Source organism: Cryptomeria japonica, chromosome 2 (genome assembly GCF_030272615.1).
Source record: "Cryptomeria japonica chromosome 2, Sugi_1.0, whole genome shotgun sequence".
Taxonomy (NCBI): domain Eukaryota; kingdom Viridiplantae; phylum Streptophyta; class Pinopsida; order Cupressales; family Cupressaceae; genus Cryptomeria; species Cryptomeria japonica.
Window position 1 is genome coordinate 405,370,868 of NC_081406.1, and position 22,444 is coordinate 405,393,311.

Consider the following 22,444-nt stretch of genomic DNA (forward strand, 5'->3'; position numbering starts at 1 on the left):
GAAACCTTGGGAGTCAAAACACTAATTTTGATGCTCCAAAACTGGGGTTTTCGAGGCACAAGCTATGAAATGAGGTTCTAAGAGCACGATGAGTGCCAAAATAAAATTTTGACACTATTGACTCTAGCAATGGGACTTGCATCTTGAGACCTTGTTGTGCCTCCAAACATTGATTTTGATGCTTCAAAACTGGGGCTTTCGAGGCACAAGCTTCGAAATGAGGTTTTAATAGTACAATGTGCACCAAAATCAGATTTTGACGCTATTGACTCTTGAATCGGGACTTGCATCCTGAAACCTTGTTGTGCCTCCAAACATTGATTTTGATGCTCCAAAATTGGGTATTTCAAAGCACAAGCTCTGAAATGAAGTTCTAAGAGAACGATGTACATCAAAATTGCATTTTGACGCTACCAACTCTGGAATTGAGAATTGTGTGTTGAAACCTTCTTGTGCCTCCAAACACTAATTTTTATTCTCCAAAAATGAGGGTTTAAACATTGATTTTGATGTTTTGAAACTGGAGCTTTCGAGCCACATGCTCCGAAACGAGGATCTAAGAGCACGATGTGCATCAAAATCACGTTTTGACACTACAGGCTCCAAAATGGGGACTTACATCTTGAAAGCTTGTTGTGCCTCCAAACACAAATTTTGACGCTTCGAAACCAAAGATTTTGTGGCATAAGCTCCAAAACAAGGTTCTAAGAGCACGACGTGCGTTACAATCAAATTTTGATGCTACCTGCTCCAAAATCCGGACTTGCATCTTGAAACCTTGTTGTGTCTCCAAACATCAATTTCGATGCTCCAAAACTGGGGATTTTGAGTTCACAATTTCTAAAACAAGGTTCTAAGAGCACAATGTGCATAAAAATTGAATTTTGATGCTACTGGCTCTAGAATCGGGGCTTGCATCTTGAAACTTTATTGTGCCTCAAAACATTGATTTTGATGCTCTGAAACTGGGGCTTTTGAGGCACAAGCTTTGAAATGAGGTTCTAAGAGCACGATGTGCGCCAAAATCAGATTTTGATGCTATTGACTCTAGAATTGGGACTTGCATCTTAAAACCTTGTCGTGCTTCCAAACACTGATTTTGATGCTCCAAAACTGGGTCTTTCGAGGCACAAGCTCCGAAATGAGGTTCTAAGAGCACGATGTGCGTCAAAATGCGAAATACGGACTTGCTTCTTGAAAAGTTGTTGTGCCCCAAAACATTGATTTTGATGTTCCAAAATCAGCGCTTTTAAGGCACAAGCTCCGAAATGAGGTTCTAAGAGCACGATGTACATCAAAATTGCGTTTTGATGGTACCGATTCTAGAATTGGGACTTGTGTCTACAAACCATGTTGTGCCTCCAAACACTAATTTTTATGCTCCAAAAATGAGGCTTTTGAGGCACATCCTCCGGAATGAGGTTCTAAAAGAATGATGTGCGTCAAAATGAAATTTTGAGGCTACAAGCTACGGAATAGGGACTTGCTTCTTGAAAACATTTGTGCCTCCAAACATTGAATTTGATGTTCCAAAATCAGGGCTTTCACGTCACAAGCTCCGAAATGAGGTTCTAAGAGCACAATGTACATCAAAATTACGTTTTAATGCTACCCACTCTAGAATTGGGACTTGTGTCTTGAAACCTTGTTGTGCCTCCAAACACTAATTTTTATGCTCCAAAAATGAAGCTTTTGAGGCACAACCTCCGAAATGAGGTTCTAAGAACACCATGTTTGTAAAAATTGTGTTTTGACGCTATTATATTGACAATCAGGACTTGTGTCTTGAAACATTGTTGTGCCTTTAAGCATTGATTTTGATGTTTGGAAACTGGAGCTTTCGAGCCACACGCTCCAAAATGGGATTCTAAGAGCACGATGTGCATCAAAATCACATTTTGACACTACAGGCCTCGGAATAGGAACTTGCATCTTGAAAGCTTGTTGTGCCTCCAAACACCAATTTTGATGATTTGAAACTGAAGATTTTGAGGCATAAGCTCGAAAACAAGGTTCTAAGAGCACGATGTGCATCAAAATCAAATTTTGACACTACCAGCTCCAGAATCAAGACTTGCATCTTGAAACCTTATTGTGCCTCCAAACATCGATTTTGATGCTCCAAACCTAGGGCTTTTGAGGCACAATTTCTAAAACAGGATTCTAAGAGAACAATGTGCATCAAAATTGAATTTTGATGCTACTGGTTCTAGAATCGGGGCTTGCATCTTTAATTAAACCTTGTTGTGCCTCAAAACACTGATTTTGATGTTCTGAAACCGGGGCTTTCAAGGCACAAGCTTCGAAATTAGGTTCTAAGAGCACGATGTGTGCCAAATTCAGATTTTGATGCTATTGACTCTAGAATTGGGACTTGCATCTTCAAACATTGTTGTGCCTCCAAACATTGATTTTGATGCTCCAAAACTGTGTCTTTTGAGGCACAAGCTCCGAAATGAGATTCTAAGAGCACGATGTACATCAAAATTTTGTTTTGACGCGACTGATTTTGGAATTGGGACTTGTGTCTAGAAACCTTGTTGTGCCTCCACACACTAATTTTAATGCTCCCTAAATGAGGCTTTTGAGGCACAACCTCCGAAATGAGTTTCTAAGAACAACATGTTTGTAAAAATCATTTTTTGACGCTATCACCTTGAGAATCGGGACTCGTGTTTTGAAACCTTGTTCTACCTTTAAACATTGATTTTGATGTTTTGAAACTGGAGCTTTGAAGCCACACGCTCCGAAATGAGGTTCTAAAAGCACGATGTGCATCAAAATCATGTTGTGTCTAGAAATCTTGTTGTGTCTCCAGACACCAATTTTGATGCTTCGAAACCAAATATTTTGAGGCATAAGCTCCAAAACAAGGTTCTAAGAGCACGCTGTGCGTCAAAATCAAATTTTGACGCTACTTGCATCTTGAAACCTTGTTGTGCCTCCAAATGTCAATTTTGATGCTCCAAAATTGGGGCTTTTGAGGCACAATTTTTAAAACAGACCCTACGAGCACAATGTTGAATTTTGATGCTACTAGCTCTAGAAGGGACTTGTGTCTTGAAACCTTGTTGTGCCTTTAAACATTGATTTTGATGTTTTGAAACTGCAACTTTTGAGCCACACGCTCCTTGAGGCACAATTTCTAAGACAGGGTTCTAAGAGTACAATGTGCATCAAAATTGAATTTTGATGCTACTGGTTCTAGAATCGGGGCTTGCATCTTGAAACCTTGTTGTGCCTCAAAACGCAAATTTTGATGCTCTGAAACCGGGGCTTTTGAGGCACAAGTTTCGAAATGAGGTTCTAAGAGCACGATGTACACCTAAATCAGATTTTGACGCTATTGACTCTAGAATCGGGACTTGCATCTTGAAACCTTGTTGTGCCTCCAAACATTGATTTTGATGCTCCAAAACTTTGTCTTTCGAGGCAAAAGCTCTGAAATGAGCTTCTAAAATAATGATGTGTGTCAAAATTGAATTTTGATGCTACAGGCTCCTTGAAACCTTGTTGTGCCTCAAAACCTTGATTTTGATGTTCCAAAATCACGGATTTCAAGGCACAAGCTCCGAAATGAGGTTCTAAAAGCATGATGTACATCAAAATTGGGATTTAATGTTACCGACTATAGAATTAAGAATTGTGTCTTGAAACCTTGTTGTGCCTCCAAACACTAAGAGCACGATGTGCGCCAAAATCAGATTTTGATGCTATTGACTCTAGAATCGAGACTTGCAGCGTGAAACCTTGTTGTGCCTCCAAACATTGATTTTAATGCTCCAAAACTGTGTCTTTCGAGGCACAAGTTCCAAAATGAGCTTCTAAGAGAATGATGTTCCAAAATCAAGGCTTTCAAGGCACAAGCTTCGAAATGAGGTTCAAAGAGCACGATGTATATCAAAATTGTGTTTTATTGCAATCGACTCTGCAATTGGGACTTGTGTCTTGAAACATTGTTGTGCCTCCAAACACTAATTTTTATGCTCAAGAAACGAGGCTTTTAAGGCACAACCTCCGAAATGAGGTTTTAAGAACACCATGTTTTTCAAAATCATCTTTTGATGCTATTAGCTTGAGAATAGAAACTTGTGTTTTGAAACCTTGTTGTGCCTTTAAACATTGATTTTGATGTTTTGAAACTAGAGCTTTCAAACCACACGCTCTGAAATGAGGTTCTAAGAGCACGATGTGCATGAAAATCACGTTTTGACACTAAAGGCTCCAAAATAGGGACTTGCATCTTGAAAGCTTGTTGTGCCTCCAAAAACCAATTTTGATGCTTCGAAACCGAAGATTTTGAGGCATAAGCTCTGAAACAAGTTCTAAGAGCATGATGTGCGTCAAAATCAAATTTTGAGACTACCGGCTCTACAATCAGGACTTGCATCTAGAATCAGGACTTGCATCTTGAAACCTTGTTGTGCCTCCAAACATCGATTTTGATGCTCCAAAACTGGGGCTTTTGAGGCACAATTTCTAAAACAGGAATTCTAGAGCACAATGTGCATCAAAATTGAATTTTGATGCTACTAGCTCTAGAATAGGGGCTTGCATCTTGGAACCTTGTTGTGCCTCAAAACACTGATTTTGGTGCACCAAAACCGGGGCTTCCGAGGCACAAGCTTCAAAATGAGGTTCTAAGACCACGATGTGCGCCAAAATCATATTTTGACGCTATTGATTCTAGAATCGGGACTTGTATCTTGAAACCTTGTTGTGCCTTCAAACACTAATTTTTATGCTCCAAAAATGAGGCTTTTGAGGCACAACCTCCAAAATGAGGTTCTAAGAACACCATGTTTGTAAAAATCATTTTTTGATGCTATTAGCTTGGGAATTGGGACTCGTGTCTTGAAACCTTGTTTTGCCTTTAAACATTGATTTTGATGTTTTGAAACTAGTGCTTTCAAGCCACACGCTTCGAAATGAGGTTCTAAGAGTAGGATATGTGCATCAAAATCACATTTTGACACTACAGGCTTCAAAATAGGGACTTTCTTCTTGAAAGCTTGCTTTGAAACTAAAGATTTTGAGGCATAAGCTCGAAAAATCAAAATCAAAATTTGACGCTACCGGCTCTAGAATCTTGTTGTGTCTCCAAACGTCGATTTTGATACTCCAAAACTAGGGCTTTTGAGGCAGAATATCTAAAATAGGGTTCTAAGAGCACAATGTACATCAAACTTGAATTTTGATGCTACTGGCTCCTGAATTGAGGCCTGAAACTTAAACCCTTGATGTGCCTCAAAAAACTAATTTTGATGCTCCGAAACTGGGGCTTTTGAGGCACAAACTTCTAAATGAAATTCTAAGAGCACGATGTGCGCCAAAATCAGATTTTGACACTATTGACTCTAGAATCGAGACTTGCGTCTTGAAACCTTGTTGTGCCTCCAAACATTGATTTTGATGCTCCGAAATGAGCTTCTAAGAGAATGGTGTGCGTCAAAATAGAATTTTGATGCTACAGGCTCCACAATAGGGACTTGCTTCTTGAAACATTGTTGTGCCCCAAAACATTAATTTTGATGTTCCAAAATCAGGGCTTTCAAGGCACAAGCTCTGAAACGAGGTTCTAGGAGCACAATGTACATCAAAATTGCGTTTTGACACTACCGACTCTGGAATTTGTACTTATGTCTTGAAACCTTGTTGTGCCTCCAAACACTAATTTTTATGTTCCAAAATGAGGCTTTTGACGTATGACCTCCGTAATGAGGTTCTAAGAACACCATGTTTGTCAAAATCGTGTTTTGAAGCTATCAGCTTGAGAATCCGAACTTGTGTCTCGAAACCTTGTTGTGCCTTTAAACATTGATTTTAATGTATTGAAACTAGAGCTTCCGAGCCACGCACTCTGAAACGAGGTTCTAAGAGCATGATGTGCATCAAAATCATGTTTTGACACTACAGGCTCCTAAATAGGGACTTGCATCTTGAAAGCTTGTTGTGCCTCAAAACACCAATTTTGATGCTTAGAATCCAAAATGAGCTTCAAAATAAGCTTCTAAGAGCACGATGTGCACCAAAATCAGATTTTGATGCTATTGACTCTAGAATCGGGACTTGCATCTTGAAACCTTGTTGTGCCTCCAAACATTTATTTTGATGCTCCAAAACAGGGTCTTTCGAGGCACAAGCTCTGAAATGAGCTTCTAAGAGAATGATGTGCGTCAAACTGGAATTTTGATGCTACAGGCTTTGAAATAGGGACTTGCTTCTTGAAAGCTTTTTGTGCCTCAAAACATTGATTTTGATGTTCCCAAATTAGAGCTTTCAAGGCACAATCTCCGAAATGAGGTTCTAAGAGCACGATGTACATCAATATTGTGTTTTGACGTTACCGACTCTGGAATCAAGACTTGCATCTTGAAACCTTGTTGTGCCTCCAAACATTTATTTTGATACTCCAAAACTGGGTCTTTCGAGGCACAAGCTCTGAAATGAGCTTCTAAAAGAATGATGTGCGTCAAAATGGAATTTTGATGCTACAGGCTTTGAAATAGGGATTGCATAATGGCTCTAGTATCGGGGATTGCATCTTGAAACCTTGTTGTCCCTTAAACCACTGATTTTGATGCTCTGAAACCAAGGCTTTCGAGCCACAAGCTTTGAAATGAGGTTCTAAGAACACGATGTTCGCCAAAATTAGATTTTGACAGTATTGACTCTAGAATCGGGACTTGCAGCTTGAAACCTTGTTGTGCCTCCAAACATTGATTTTGATGCTCCAAAACTGGGTCTTTCAAGGCACAAGCTCCGAAATGAGCTTCTAAGAGAATGATGTGCGTCAAAATGGAATTTTGATCCTACATGCTCTTGAATAGGGACTTGCTTCTTGAAACCTTGTTGTGCCTCAAAACATTGATTTTGATGTTCCAAAATTAGGGTTTTTAAGGCACAAGCTTCGAAATGAGGTTTGAAGAGCATGATGTACATCAAAATTGTGTTTTGATGCTATCAACTTTGGAATTGGGACTTGTGTCTTAAAACCTTGTTGAGCCTCCAAACACTAATTTTTATGCTCAAGAAACGAGGCTTTTAAGGCACAACCTCTGAAATGAGGTTCTAAAAACACAATGTTTGTCAAAATCATGTTTTGATGCTATCAGCTTGAGAATAGGGACTTGTGTTTTGAAACCTTGTTGTGCCTTTAAACATTGATATTGATGTTTTGAAACTGGAGCTTTCGAGCCACACGCTCCGAAACGAGGTTCTTAGAGCACGATGTGCATGAAAATCATGTTTTGACACTACAAGCTCTGGAATAGGGACTTGCATCTTGAAAGCTTGTTGTGCCTCCAAACGCCAATTTCGATGCTTCTAAACTGAAGATTTTGAGGCATAAACTCCAAAACAAGGTTCTAAGAGTACAATGTGCGTCAAAATCAAATATTGACTCTACCGGCTCAAGAATCAAGACTTGCATCATGAAACCTTGTTGTGCCTCCAAACATCGACTTTGATGCTCCAAAACTGGGGCTTTTGAGGCACAATTTCTAAAACAGGGTTCTAAGAGCACAATGTGCATCAAAATTGAATTTTGATGCTATTGGCTCTAGAATCGGGGCTTGCATCTTGAAATCTTGTTGTGCCTCCAGACATTGATTTTGATGCTCCAAAACTGTTTCTTTCATGGCACAAGCTTCGAAATAAGCTTGTAGGAGAATGATGTGCATCAAAATGCAATTTAGATGCTACAGGCTCTGGAATTTTGATGCTACACGCTATTGATTTTGATGTTCCAAAATCAGTGCTTTCAAGGCACAAGCTCTGAAACGAGGTTCTAAGAGTACGATGTACATCAAAATTGCATTTTGACGCTACCGACTCTGGAATTGGTACTTGTGTCTTGAAACCTTGTTGTGCCTCTAAACACTTATTTTTATGCTCCAAAAACAAGGCTTTTGAGGCACAACCTTTGAAATGAGGTTCTAAGAAGACCATGTTTGTCAAAATTGTGTTTTGACCCAATCGGCTTTTGAGGCACAATTTCTAAAATAGGGTTCTAAGAGCACAATGTGCATCAAAATTGAATTTCGATGCTAGTGGCTCTAGAATTGGGGCTTGCATCTTGAAACCTTGTTGTGCCTCAAAACATTGATTTTGATGCTCCAAAACCGAGGCTTTAAAGGGACAAGCTTCAAAATGAGGTTCTAAGAGCACAATATGCACCAAAATCAGTTTTTGACGCTATTGACTCTAGAATCGGGACTTGCATCTTGAAACCGTTTTGTGCTTCCAAACATTGATTTTGATGCTCCAAAACTGGGTCTTTCGAGGCACAAGCTCCGAGATGAGCTTCTAAGAAAAACATGTGCGTCAAAATGGAATTTTGATGCTACAGGCTCCGGAATAGGGACTTGATTCTTGAAATCTTGTTGTGCCTCATGTTAGAGTTATCTTGTATTAGCTAATAATTATTTATTTAATTATTAGTCTATTAAACTCTACGTTTAAGCATTTAATAATTATTCTTATCCCTTTAGGGTTTCTATTATCCTTTTATAAGGATTGTATTGTACTTGTTCATTAAATTGACTCCCTTTCTGAATGATAATTTTCTTCTTCAAATCATTTATGCTTTTTTGCTTTATGTGTCTCCATTCTTCTCTTGTGACAGGTATTTGCATGCTAGTGTTCTTGGGATATCTGAAGTTGTATTTACTCAACTTCTTCATGGTATGAGAGCCTACATCTGTTGCCGCTTGTTCTTGATTTTTTTAGAAGATTTTTTGGAGGAGGGTTTCAAGTTTTTTTTTTGAGTTTTTTCTTGGATCTGGAGTAGTTGTTTTGTTTCTGATAATTTTGGACTCAAACAGACCTCGCCGTTGAGCTCAGAATGCCCCAAAACCCCCATTTCCATAGAAAATTTGTCAAATTTTGACAAATTTCGGTCCTGAGATTTTTTCTTTAGTTTTGTCTTTTTTTGGCACGAATTTCGAGAAATTCATAAAAAAATCATTAAAAAACAAAATTTAGAGCAGTTTGGGCAAAAAAAAAGGCTTCACCGTTGGCTTTCGAAGGGTGTTTCCAGTCATTTTGATATATAATTCGACCTATTTCAGTGACAAGTGCATCTAAGCTATGATTTTTTCATTTGCACACTTTACGAGGCACAAAAATCCGTATGGCTGTACGTGCAAATGTGTCATAAAATTTTCGTCAATTTTTTTTTTAAAAAAAATAAATTAATTTTTGTTAACCCTTTTGATGCCCTAAAAGAGGGGTTTTTTCATTTGGCCATAACTTGGTCATACGGAGGCGCTTTTTCAAAAACCTTATATCATCGGAAAGCTCTTTCCGAGCTCTATCCAGATCTAGAGGTTTGAAATTTTGATTTTGCTTTTTTGATAGTATTTTTTTCTATCAAAGCCAGAGGTTCATTTTTTCACTCGAGGAGCCATAGCATCCGAACTCTATTTTTCGAAAAATTTATATCGTTGAAAAATCTTATCCTGTGTACTTTCCAGATTCTGCTCCAGGAATATTTTATTCATTTTTTTACTTTTCAACAATCTGGTGAATATCTTGTTGTTTCAGGTCCTTGGATCTCTTCTCTGAGTAGGATGTCTCGGTTTTGATTCTTCTTTCTATTTCGAGTCTTCTTATCATCGTAGCATTTCATTTATGCAAACGCATTGAGATAAAGTGCCATCATGCATTATTTACTTGGGATCTTGCACATCTTGTGCCTTATTGTACATGCACTACTTATAAAGTGCCATGAGGGGGTTGATGTTTGCCTTTTGTTTGCCATATACCTTTGTCCGGTGAGTGTTCCTTCCATGACATTCGCCTCATGATGTGTGTCAAGTGAATATTCCTTCCACGACGCTATGTACTTTCTCTGCACCTTCGATGTTCCTGGTTCTTTGTCATGCAGTTCCTGTTGGTCGCATTTTTCAGTGTACCTGTCCCTCTCCCTTTTCAGCATTATGGGGAGGTTTGTCCTGTTGGTTCTAATGCTTTGGTTTGATTGATCAACTCTTCAGGATTTGATGCTTCAAATTGGGGCTTTCAAGGCACAAGCACTAATTTTTATGCTCCAAAAATGCGCCTTTTGAGGCACAACCTCTGAAACGAGGTTCTAAGAACACCATGTTTGTGAAAATCGTGTTTTGACGCTATTAGCTTGAGAATTGGGACTCATGTCTTGAAACCTTATTGTGCCTTTAAACATAGCTTTTGATGTTTGGAAATTGGAGTTTCCGAGCCACACGCTCCGAAACGAGGTTCTAAGAGCACGATCTGCATCAAAATCATGTTTTGACACTACAGCCTCTGGAATAGGGACTTGCGTCTTGAAAGCTTGTTGTGCCTCGAGACACCAATTTTGATGCTTCGAAACCAAAGATTTTGAGGCAAAAGCTCCAAAACGAGGTTCTAAGAGCACGATGTGCATCAAAATCAAATTTTGACTCTACCGGCTCTAGAATCGGGGCTTGCATATTTAAACCTTGTTGTGCCCCAAAACACTGATTTTGATGCTTCAAAATTGGGGTTTTTCAGGCACAAGCTTCGAAATCAGGTTCTAAGAGAACGATGTTCGCCAAAATCAGATTTTGACGCTATTGAATCTAGAATCGGGACTTGCATCTTGAAACCTTGTTGTGCCTCAAAACATTGATTTTGATGCTCCAAAACTGGGTCTTTTGAGGCACAAGCTCCAAAACGAGCTTCTAAAACAACGATATGCGTCAAAATGGAATTTTGATGCTATAGGCTCTAGAATACGGACTCGCTTCTTGAAACCTTGTTGTGCCTCAAAAAATTGATTATGATGTTTCTGAATTAGGGCTTTCAAGGCACAAGCTCCGAAATGAGGTTCTAAGAGCACGATGTACATCAAAATTGGGTTTTGACGCTACCGACTCTCGAATTGGGACTTGTGTCTTGAAACCTTTTTGTCCCTCCAAACACTAATTTTTATGCTCCAAAAACAAGGCTTTTGAGGCACGACCTCCGTAATGAGGTTCTAAGAACAACATGTTTGTCAAAATCATGTTTTGACGATATCAGCTTGAGAATCCAGACTTGTGTCTTGAAACCTTGTTGTGCCTTTAATCATTGATTTTGATGTTTTGAAAATTGAGCTTTCGAGCCACACGCTCTGAAACGAGGTTCTAAGAGCACGATGTGCATCAAAATCACAGGACTTGAGTCTTGAAAGCTTGTTGTGCCTCCAAACACTAATTTTGATGCTCTAGAATCGGGGCTTGAATATTGAAACTTTATTGTGCCTCAAACCACTGATTTTGATGCTCCGAAACCAGGGCTTTTGAAGCACAAGCTTTGAAATGAGGTTCTAAGAGCACGATGTGCGCCAAAATCAGATTTTGACGCTATTGACTCTACAATCGTGACTTGCATCTTGAAACCTTGTTGTGCCTCCAAACATTGATTTTGATGCTCCAAAACTGGGTCTTTCGAGGCACAAGCTCCGAAATGAGCTTCTAAGAGAATGATGTGCGTAAAAATGGAATTGTGACGCTACAGGCTCCAGAATAGGGACTTACTTCTTGAAACCTTGTTGTGCCTCAAAACATTGATTTGATGTTCGAAAATCAGGACTTTTAAGGAACAAGCTCCGAAATGAGGTTCTAAGAGCTCGATGTACATCAAAATTGCATTTTGACGCTACCGACTCTAGAATTGGGACTTGTGTCTTGAAACCTTGTTGTGCCTCCAAACACTAATTTGTATGCTCCAAAAACGAGGCTTTTAAGGCAAAACCTCCGAAATGAGGTTCTAAGAACACCATGTTTGTCAAAATCGTGTTTTGATGCTATCAGCTTGAGAATCCAAACTTGTGTCTTGAAACCTTGTTGTGCCTTTAAAAATTGGTTTTGATGTTTTGAAACTTGAGCTCTCGAGCCACACGCTCCGAAACGAGGTTCTAAGAGCACGATGTGCATCAAAATCACGTTTTGACACTTGCATCTTGAAAGCTTGTTGTGCCTCCAAACACCAATTTTGATGCTTAGAAACCGAAGATTTTGAGGCATAACTCCAAAACAAGGTTCTAAGAGCATGATGTGCGTCAAAATCAAATTTTGAAGCTACCTACTCCAGAATCAGGACTTGCATCTTGAAACCTTGTTGTGCCTCCAAACATCAATTTTGAAACTCCAAAACTGGGGCTTTTGAGGCACAATTTATAAAACAAGGTTCTAAGAGCACAATGTGCATGAAAATTAAATTTTGATGCTACTAGCTCTAGAATCAGGGCTTGCATCTTGAAACCTTGTTGTGCCTCAAAACACTAATTTTGATGCTCCGAAACTAGGGCTTTCGAAGCACAAGCTTCAAAATGAGGTTCTAAGAGCACGATGTGCGCCAAAATCAGATTTTGACGTTATTCACTTTAGAATCGTGACTTGCATCTTGAAACCTTGTTGTGCCTCCAAACATTGATTTTGATACTCCAAAACTTGGTCTTTCGAGGCACAAGCTCCGAAATGAGCTTCTAAGAGAATGATGTGCATAAAAATGGAATTGTGACGCTATAGGCTCCAAAATAGTGACTTATTGAAACCTTGTTGTGCCTCAAAACATTGATTTTGATGTTTGAAAATCAGGGCTTTCAAGGCAGAAACTCCGAAATGAGGTTCTAAGAGCTCGATGTACATCAAAATTGCGTTTTGACGCTACCGACTTTGGAATTGGGACTTGTGTCTGGAAATCTTGTTGTGCCTCCAAACACTAATTTTTATGGTCCAAAAACTAGGTTTTTAAGACACAACATCTGAAATGAGGTTGTAAGAACACCATGTTTGTCAAAATCATGTTTTGACGCTATCAGCTTGAGAATCGGGACTTGTGTCTTGAAACATTGTTGTGCCTTTAAACATTGATTTTGATGTTTCTAAACTGGAGCTTTCAAGCCACACACTCCAAACTGAGGTTCTAAGAGCACGATGTGCATCAAAATCACGTTTTGACAATACAGGCTCCGGAATAGGGACTTGCGTATTGAAAGCTTGTTGTACCTCCAAACACGAATTTTGATGCTTCGAAACCGAAGATTTTGAGGCATAAGCTCCAAAACAAGGTTCTAAGAGTACAATGTGCGTCAAAATCAAATAATGACACTATCAGCTGACGAATCAAGACTTGCATCTTGAAACCTTGTTGTGCCTCCAAACATTGATTTTGATGCTCCAAAACTGGGGCTTTTGAGGCACAATTTCTAAAACAGGGTTCTAACAGCACAATGTGCATCAAAATTGAATTTTGATGTTACAGGCTCTAGAATCGGGGCTTGCATCTTGAAATCTTGTTGTGCCTCAAAACATTGATTTTGAAGCTCTGAAACTGAGGCTTTCGAGGAACAAGCTTCGAAATGAGGTTCGCATGATGTGCGCCAAAATCAAATTTTGATGCTATTGACTCTAGAATCGAGACTTGCATCTTGAAACCTTGTTGTGCCTCCAGACATTGATTTTGATACTCCAAAACTGGGTCTTTTGTGGCACAAGCTCCGAAATAAGCTTGTAAGAGAATGATGTGCGTCAAAATGGAATTTTGACGCTACAGGCTATTGATTTTGATGTTCCAAAATCAGTGCTTTCAAGGCACAAGCTCCGAAATGAGGTTCTAAGAGTACGTTGTACATCAAAATTGCGTTTTGACACTACTGACTCTAGAATTGGGACTTGTGTCTTGAAACCTTGTTGTGCCTCTAAACGCTAATTTTTATTCTCCAAAAATGAGGCTTTTGAGGCACAACCTCTGAAATGTTGTTTTAAGAACACCATGTTTCTCAAAATCATGTTTTGACCCAATCAGCTTGACAATCTGGACTTGCATCTTGAAACCTTGTTGTGCCTCCAAACATCGATTTTGATGCTTCAAAACTGGGGCTTTTGACGCACAATTTCTAAAACAGGGTTCTAAGAGCACAATGTGCATCAAAATTGAATTTTGATGCTACTGGTTCTAAAATTGGGGCTTGCATCTTGAAACCTTGTTGTGCCTCAAAACACTGATTTTGATGCTCTGAAATCGGGGCTTTCGAGGCACAAGCACTAATTTTTATGCTCCAAAAATGCGCCTTTTGAGGCACAACCTCCAAAATGAAGTTCTAAGAACACCATGTTTGTGAAAATCGTGTTTTGACGCTATCAGCTTGAGAATTGGGACTCGTGTCTTGAAACCTTGTTGTGCCTTTAAACATAGCTTTTGATGTTTGGAAACTGGTGTTTTTGAGCCACACACTCCGAAACGAGGTTCTAAGAGCACGATGTGCATCAAAATCATGTTTTGACACTACAGGCTCCGGAATAGGGACTTGCGTCTTGAAAGTTTGTTGTCCCTCCAGACACCAATTTTGATGCTTCGAAACCAAAGATTTTGAGGCATAAGCTCCAAAAAAGGGTTCTAAGAGCATAATGTGCGTCAAAATCAAATTTTGACTCCACCGTCTCTAGAATCAGGACTTGCATCTTGAAACCTTGTTGTGCCTCCAAACATCGAATTTGATGCTCCAAAACTGGGGCTGTTGAGGAACAATTTATAAAACAAGGTTCTAAGAGAACAATGTGCATGAAAATTGAATTTTGATGCTACTGGCTCTAGAATCTGGGCTTGCATCTTGAAACCTTGTTTTGCCTCAAAAAACTGATTTTGATGCTCTGAAATCGGGGCTTTCGAGGCACAAGCTTCGAAATGAGATTCTAAGAGAACGATGTTCGCCAAAATTAGATTTTGACGCTATTGAATCTAGAAACAGGACTTGCATCTTGAAACCTTGTTGTGCCTCCAAACATTGATTTTGATGCTCCAAAACTAGGTCTTTCGAGGCATAAGCTTCGAAATGAGCTTCTAAGAGAATGATGTGTGTCAAAATAGAATTTTGACACTAATGGCTCCGGAATACAGACTTGCATCTTGAAACCTTGTTGTGCCTCAAAACATTGATTTTGATGTTCCAAAATCCTGGCTTGCAAGGCACAAGCTCCGAAATGAGGTTCTAAGAGCACGATGTACATCAAAATTGAGTTTTGATGCTACCGACTCTAGAATTGGCACTTGTGTATGTAAAACATTTTGTGCCTCCAAACACTAAATTATATGCTCCAAAAATGAGGCTTTTGATGCACAACCTCCGAAATGAGGTTCTAAGAACATCATGTTTGTCAAAATCGTGTTTTGACGCTATCAGCTTGAGAACCGGGACTTGTATATTGAAACTTTGTTATGCGTCCAAACACTAATTTTTATGCTCTAAAAATGATGATTTTGAGGCACGACCTCCAAAATTAGGTTTTAAGAACACCATGTTTGTCAAAATCATGTTTTGACGCTATCAGCTTGAGAATCGGGACTCGTGTCTTGAAATCTTGTTGTGCCTATAAACATAGCTTTTGATGTTTGGAAACTGGAGCTTTCAAGCCACACGCTCTGAAAGCAAGTTCTAAGAGCACGATGTGCATCAAAATCATGTTTTGACACTACATGCTCCAGAATAGGGACTTGCGTCTTGAAAGCTTGTTGTGCTTCCAGACACCAATTTTGATGCTTCGAAACCAAAGATTTTGAGGCATAAGCTCCAAAACAAGGATCTAAGAGCACGATGTGCATCAAAATCAAATTTTGACTCTACCGGCTCTAGAATTAGGACTTGCAAATTTTGACGCAACCGCCTACAGAATCAGGACTTTAAACTTGAAGCCTTGTTTTTCCTCCAAACATCGATTTTGATGCTCCAAAACTGGGGCTGTTGAGGCACAATTTCTAAAACAGGGTTCTAAGAGAACAATGTGCATCAAAATTGAATTTTGATGCTACTGGCTCTAGAATCGGGGCTTGCATCTTGAAACCTTGTTATGACTCAAAACACTGATTTTGATGGTCCGAATTGGGGCTTTCAAGGCACAAGCACTAAGTTTTATGCTCCAAAAACACATCTTTTGAGGCACAACCTCCGAAACGAAGTTCTAAGACCACCATGTTTTTCAAAATCATGTTTTGACACTACAGACTCCAGAATAGGGACTTGCGTCTTGGAAGCTTGTTGTGCCTCGAGACACCAATTTTCATGCTTCGAAACCAAAGATTTAGAGGCATAAGCTCCAAAACAAGGTTCTAAGAGCATGATGTGCGTCAAAATCAAATTTTGACTCTACCAGCTCCAGAATCGGGGCTTGCATCTTGAAACCTTGTTTTGCCTCAAAACACTGATTTTGATGCTCTGAAATCGGGGCTTTTGAGGCACAAGCTTTGAAATGAGGTTCTAAGAGCATGATGTTCGCCAAAATTAGATTTTGACGCTATTGACTCTAGAATCGGGACTTGCATCTTGAAACCTTGTTGCACCTCCAAGCATTGATTTTGATGCTCCAAAATGAGCTTCTAAGAGAATGATGTGCGTCAAAATAGAATTTTAACGCCGAAATACGGACTTGCTTCTTGAAACCTTGTTGTGCCTCAAAAAATTGATTTTGATATTCCCAAATCAGGTCTTTCAAGGCACAAGCTCTGAAATGAGGTTCTAAGAGCACAATGTACATCAAAATTGGGTTTTGACGCTACTGACTCTGGAATTGGGACTTGTGTCTTGAAACCTTTTTGTCCCTCCAAACACTAATTTTTATGCTGCAAAAATGAGGCTTTTGAGGAACGACCTCCGTAATAAGGTTCTAAGAACACCATGTTTGTCAAAATCGTGTTTTGACGCTATCAGCTTGAGAATCCAGACTTGTGTCTTGAAACCTTGTTGTGCCTTTAAAAATTGGTTTTGATGTTTTGAAACTTGAGCTTTCGAGCCACGCGCTCCGAAATGAGGTTCTAAGAGCACAATGTGCATCAAAATCACGTTTTGACACTACAGGCTCTGAAATAGGGACTTGCATCTTGAAAGCTTGTTGTGCCTCCAAACACCAATTTTGATGCTTAGAAACCGAAGATTTTGAGGCATAATTCCAAAACAAGGTTCTAAGAGCAGGATGTGCGTCAAAATCAAATTTTGATGCTACCTGCTCCAGAATCAAGACTTGCATCTTGAAACCTTGTTGTGCCTCCAAACATCAATTTTGAAACTCCAAAATTGGGGCTTTTGAGGCACAATTTCTAAAACAGGGTTCTAAGAGCACAATGTACATGAAAATTGAATTTTGATGCTACTAGCTCAGAATCGGGGCTTGCATCTTGAAACCAAGGCTTTCGAAGCACAAGCTTCGAAATGAGGTTCTAAGAGCACGATGTGCTCCAAAATCAGATTTTGACGCCCATCTTGAAACCTTGTTGTCCCTCCAAACGTTGATTTTGATGCTCCAAAACTGGGTCTTTCGAGGCACAAGCTCCGAAATGAGCTTCTAAGAGAATGATGTGCGTAAAAATCGAATTGTAATGCTACAAGCTCCAGAATAGGGACTTACTTCTTGAAACCTTTTTGTGCCTCAAAACATTGATTTTGATGTTCGAAAATCATGGCTTTCAAAGCACAAGCTTCGAAATGAGGTTCTAAGAGCTCGATGCACATCAAAATTGCGTTTTGACGCTACAGACTCTGGAATTGGGACTTGTGTCTTGAAACCTTGTTGTGCCTCTAAACACTAATTTTTATGCTCCAAAAATGAGGCTTTTAAGGCAAAACCTCCGAAATGAGGTTGTAAGAATACCATGTTTGTCAAAATCATGTTTTGATGCTTTCAGCTTGAGGATCGGGACTTGTGTCTTCAAACCTTGTTGTGCCTTTGAACTTTGATTTTGATGTTTCTAAACTGGAGCTTTCAAGCTACATGCTTTGAAACAAGGTTCTAAGAGCATGATGTGCATCAAAATCACATTTTGACACTATAGGGTCCGGAATAGGGACTTGCGTCTTGAAAGTTTGTTGTGCCTCCAAACACCAATTTTGATGCTTCGAAACTGAAGATTTTGAGGCATAAGCTCCTAAACAAGGTTCTAGGAGCACGATGTCCGTGAAAATCAAATTTTGACGCTACCGGCTCCAGAAATCAAGACTTGCATCTGGAAACCTTGTTGTGCCTCCAAACATCAATTTTGATGCTCCAGAATTGGGGCTTTTGAGGCACAATTTCTAAAACAGGGTTTTAAGAGCACAATGTGCATCAAAATTGAATTTTGATGCTAGTGGCTCTAGAATCGGGGCTTGCATCTTGAAACCTTGTTGTGCCTCAAAACACTGATTTTTATGCTCCAAAACTGGGGCTTTCGAGACACAAGCTTCAAAATGATTCCCTTTCTGAATGATAATTTTCTTCTTTAGAGCATTTATGCTTTTTTGCTTTATGTGTCTCCATTCTTCTCTTGTGACAGGTATTTGCATGCAAATGTTCTTGGGATTTCTAAAGTTGTATTTCCTCAACTTCTTCATGGTATCAGAGCCTACATCTGCTGCCACTTGTTCCTAATTTTTCAGAAGATTTTTTGGAGGAGGGTTTCAAGTTTTTTTTCAAAGTTTTTTATTGGATCTGGAGTAGTTGTTTTGTTTGTGATAATTTTGGGCTCAAATAGACCTCGTCGTTGAGCTCAGAATGCCCCAGAATCCCCATTTCTATATAAAATTTGTCAAATTTTGATAAATTTCAGTTCTGAAATTTTGAGAAAGTTATTTTAAAAAATCATTTAAAAAATGAAAAAATTTAGAGCAGATTGGGCAAAAAAAAGACTTCACCGTTGGCTTTCGAAGGGCATTTCCAATCATTTTGATATATAATTCGACCTATTTCAATGACAAGTGCATCCGAGCCATGATTTTTTCATTTGCACGCTTTACGAGGCACAAAAATCCGTATCGCTGTACCTGCAAATGTGTCATAAAATTTTCATCAAAAAAATTTTAAAAAATAAAAAATTAATCTTTGTTAACCCTTTTTATGCCCTAAAAGAGGGGTTTTTTTTATTTTGGCCATAACTTGGTCATACAGAGGCACTTTTTCAAAAACCTTATATCATCGAAAAGCTCTTTCCGAGCTCTATCCAGATCTAGAGGTTTGAACTTTTGATTTTTCTTTTTTGATAGTTTTTTTTTATGTCAAAGCCATAGGTTCATTTTTGCACTCGAGGAGCCATAAAATTAGCATTCGAACTCTATTTTTAAAAAAAATTATATCGTTGGAAAGCTTGTCCTGTGTACTTTCCAGCCATATGAGTTTTCTTTCTAGATTCTGCACTAGGAATATTTTATCCATTTTTTTGCTTTTCAGCAATCTGGTGGATATCTTGGTTGTTTCAGGTCCTGGAATTTCTTCTCTGAGTAGGATGTTTCGGTTTTAATTCTTCTTTCTATTTCTAGTCTTCTTATGATGTGTGTCAAGTGAGTGTTCCTTCCACGACACTATGTACTTTCTCAGCACCTTCGATGTTCGTGGTTCTTCGTCATGCAGTTCCTGTTGGTCGTCTTTTTCAGTGTACCTGTCCCTCTCCCTTTTCAGCATTATGGGGAGGTTTGTCCTGCTGGTTCTAATGCTTCAGTAGTTTGATTGATCAACTCTTCAAGCTTTGGTTTCTCATACCATCTGTATCATTGAGTTCATTTGTTTGCCTTTGTTTACCATCTGATTTGAGTAGTGTCATTTGAGGGCACTCATGCAGATTACAGTCTTCTCTATCTGGTCATGTTCTATTTCAGTGGAGGTTCTTTAGATCAGAAGTTACTCTTCGATAGTGTTTGCAGCTATTTCTTGCTTCAGTGGTGTTCTTCTTGCTTTTCCATCTCTTTTTGCAGTAGAGTTTTTTTCCCACGTGGTTTTCTTTATTTCTCCGGTTCATAGAGAGTTGGTTGTGATTGGGTACCTCATCAGACCTTGTTGCCGGGACCCAAATTTGCCTTCATCATGTAGTTGCATTTTTTGATTCAAGCATTTAGTTTTTAGCTACTCCCTAAGTTCATCTTAAGGGGGGGTTGTTAGAGTTATCTTGTATTAGCTAATAATTATTTATTTAATTATTAGTCTATTAAACTCTACGCTTAAGCTAAACTTAGGCATTTAATAAATATTGTAGGTATTTAATAATTATTCTAATGATTAAATACACATTATCCCTTTAGGGTTTCTTCAGGGTTGCACACCTTTAGGGTTGCTATTATCCTTTTATAAGGATTGTTTTGTACTTTTTCATAAATTGATTCCCTCTCTGAATGATAATCTTCTTCTTCAGAGATTTTATGTTTTTTTGCTTTATGTGCCTTCATTCTTCTCTTGTGATAGGTATTTGCATGCAGGTGTTCTTTGGATCTCTGAAGTTATATTTCTTCAACTTCTTCATGGTACCAGAGCCTACATCTGCTGCCGCTTGTTCCTGATTTTTTTGAGGAGGGTTTCAAGTTTTTTTTTCAGAGTTTTTTATTGGATCTGGAGTAGCTAATTTGTTTTTAAGAATTTTGGGCTCAAACAGACCCCACCGTTGAGCTCAGAATGCCCGAAAACCCCCATTTCCATATAAAATTTGTTGGGTTCTGAAATTTTTTCTTTGGTTTTGCCTTTTTTTGGCATGAATTTTGAGAAATTCATAAAAAAAGTCAGGGCTTTCAAAGCACAAGCTCCGAAATGAGGTTTTAAGAGCACGATGTACATCAAAATTGTGTTTTGACGCTACTGACTCTGGAATTGGCATTTGTGTCTTGAAACCTTCTTGTGCCTCCAAACACTAATTTTTATGCTCCAAAAACGAGGCTTTTGAGACAACCTTTGAAATGAGGTTCTAAGAACACCATGTTTGTCAAAATCGTGTTTTGACACTATCAGCTTGAGAATTCGGACTTGTTTCTTGAAACCTTGTTGTGCCTTTAAACATTGATTTTGATGTTTCAAAACTGGAGCTTTCAAGCCACACGCTTTGAAATGACATTCTAAGGATCATCAAAATCACGTTTTGACACTACAGGCTCCGGAATAGGGACTTGTGTCTTGAAAGCTTGTTGTGCCTCCAAACACCAATTTTGAGGCATAAACTCCAAAACAAGGTTCGAAGAGCACCATGTGCGTCAAAATCAAATTTTGACGCAACCGCCTCCAAAATGAGGGCTTGCATCTTGAAACCTTGTTGTGCCTCAAAAAACTAATTTCGATGCTCCGAAACCGGGGCTTTCAAGTTTCAAGCTTCAAAATGAGGTTCTAAGAGCACGATGTGCGCCAAAATCATATTGTGACGATATTGACTGTAGAATCAGGACTTGCATCTTGAAACCTTATCGTGTCTCCAAACATTGATTTTGATGCTCCAAAACTGGGTCTTTTGAGGCACAAGCTTCGAAATGAACTTCTAAGAGAATGATGTGCGTCAAAATAGAATTTTTACACTACAGGCTCCCGAATAGGGACATGCTTCTTGAAACATTTTTGTGCCTCAAAACATTGTTTTTGATGTTCAAAAATCAGGGCTTTCAACACACAAGCTCCGAAATGAGGTTCTAAAAGCACGATGTACATCAAAATTGTGTTTTGACGCTACCGACTCTAGAATCGGGACTTGTGTCTTGAAAACTTGTTGTGTCTTTAAACATTGATTTTGATGTTTTGAAACTGGAGCTTTCGAGCCACATGCTCTAAAACAAGGTTCTAAGAGCACGATGTGCATCAAAATCACGTTTTGACACTACAAGCCCCGGAATAGAGACTTGCGTCTTTAAAGCTTGTTGTGCCTCCAAACACCAATTTTGATACTTTGAAACCGAAGATTTTGAGGCATAAGCTCCAAAACAAGGTTCTAAGACCACAATGTGCGTCAAATCAAATTTTGACGCAACCGCTTCCAGAATCAGGACTTGCAACTTGAAACCTTGTTTTTCCTCCAAAAATCAATTTTGATGCTCCAAAACTCTGGCTATTGAGGCAAAATTTCTAAAACAGGGTTCTAAGAGAACAATGTGCATCAAAATTGAATTTTGAAGCTACTGGCTCTAGAATCAGGGCTTGCATCTTGAAACCTTGTTATGCCTCAAAACACTGATTTTGATGAAAATCGTGTTTTGACGCTATTAGCTTGAGAATCGGGATTCGTGTCTTGAAACCTTGTTGTGCCTTGAGACACCAATTTTGATGCTTCGAAACCAAAGATTTTAAGGCATAAGCTCCAAAACAAGGTTCTAAGAGCATGATGTGCATCAAAATCAAATTTTGACTCTATTGGCTCCAGAATCGGGGCTTGCATGTTTAAACCTTGTTGTGCTTCAAAACACTGATTTTGATGCTCCGAAATCGGGGCTTTTGAGGCACAAGCTTCAAAATGAGGTTCTAAGAGCACGATGTTCGCCAAAATCACATTTTGCCGCTATTGACTCTAGAATTGGGACTTGCATCTTGAAACCTTGTTGTGCATTTTGATGCTCTAAAACTGGTTCTTTTGAGGCTACAGGCTCCGGAATACGGACTTGCTTTTTGAAACCTTGTTGTACCTCAAAAAATTGATTATGATGTTCCCAAATCAGGCCTCTAAACACTAATTTTTATGCTCCAAAAATGAGGCTTTT